Source organism: Hipposideros armiger, unplaced genomic scaffold, assembly GCF_001890085.2.
Source record: "Hipposideros armiger isolate ML-2016 unplaced genomic scaffold, ASM189008v1 scaffold_275, whole genome shotgun sequence".
Taxonomy (NCBI): domain Eukaryota; kingdom Metazoa; phylum Chordata; class Mammalia; order Chiroptera; family Hipposideridae; genus Hipposideros; species Hipposideros armiger.
The window spans coordinates 1315194-1316457 of record NW_017731625.1 but is presented as its reverse complement, the minus strand read 5'-3'; positions in this window follow the sequence as shown (position 1 = coordinate 1316457).

Sequence of the window (1264 nt, the reverse complement as noted above, 5' to 3'; positions counted from 1 at the left end):
TGGTGTGTGGAAGGTGTGCGGAAGAGGGGGTAGTCTTATACGGCGAGTATATAACAAACTCTGTATTTTGAGTGGAAATGTTAGGGGGTGGTCTTATACGCCCAGTCGTCTTATACGCTGGCAAATACGGTACTAACCTACTGAGTATCACAGCTGAGCCTGGAGCCCGGCCCACGGTGAGCGTGACAGGACGCTCATATTAGCCCATAGTTGGGCAATATCACCTCGCCATTATTGTGCAGCATCGCAAAAGTATCATGGGGCAAATCGCTGGCCTGGGAAAAGATCAAAACTCAAAGTACAGTTTCTAGGACCGACCAAGTGGTGCATTGGTTGGGAGCTGGCTTGGGATGCCAGCTCTGAGCAGCAGGGCCCCAGTTCGGATCCCACATAAGGGCCAGTGACACTGCCCTCTGCAGCTAAGATGGTGAACGGCAGCTTGACCTGGAGCTGGGCTGCCGTGGGTCGCCGACGACAGCATAGGCTGCAGCCCCTGCTGCAGTGGGCTGCCATGAGCTACCCTGTGTGGCCAGCAGCCAGCATGAGCAGCCAGCAGCCATTGTGAGCTGCCAAGAGCCGCTGTAAGCAGCCGTCCAGAGGCTGGCGATTGATCTGCCTCACCCGGGAAGAGCGCAATGATAATACCAACATGGGCCAGTGAAGCGACGTCCTCCACAACTAGACTGAAGAACAAAAAGGACGGCAACTTGTCTGTTCCCTTTCCACCGATTTCCCAGCCCTGTTCCCCTCCCCTAATTCCCCAATAAAATCTTTAAAAAAAACCAAAGTACAGTTTCTATTGAATGCATATTGCTTTCGCACCACTGTGAAGTCGAACCACCATTAAAATGGGGACTGTCTGTATATCCAAAGAAAGTCATTTTGATTCAAAAAACTAGAAAAGAGAGGGAAAACAGAAAAAACCAGAACAGAGTATCAGAGACCTGTGGGATCATACCAGATAACTAATACATATAGGTAATTGGGGTCCTGGGGAAAAAAGAGAGAAGATGGGCAAAAGAAATACTGGAAGAGATAACAGCAGTAATTTTCCAAAATTAATGAAAGATATCAACCCACAGATCTAAGAAGCTTGGCAAATTCCAGTAGGATAATACAAAGACATCGTCAAATAACTTCAAAACACAGATAAAGAACTTTTTTTTTTTTAAGATTTTATTGGGGAATTGGGGGAATGGGAACAGCGCTGGGGAATTGGGGGAAGGGGAACAGACAAGTTGCTGTCCTTTTGTCCTTCAGTCTA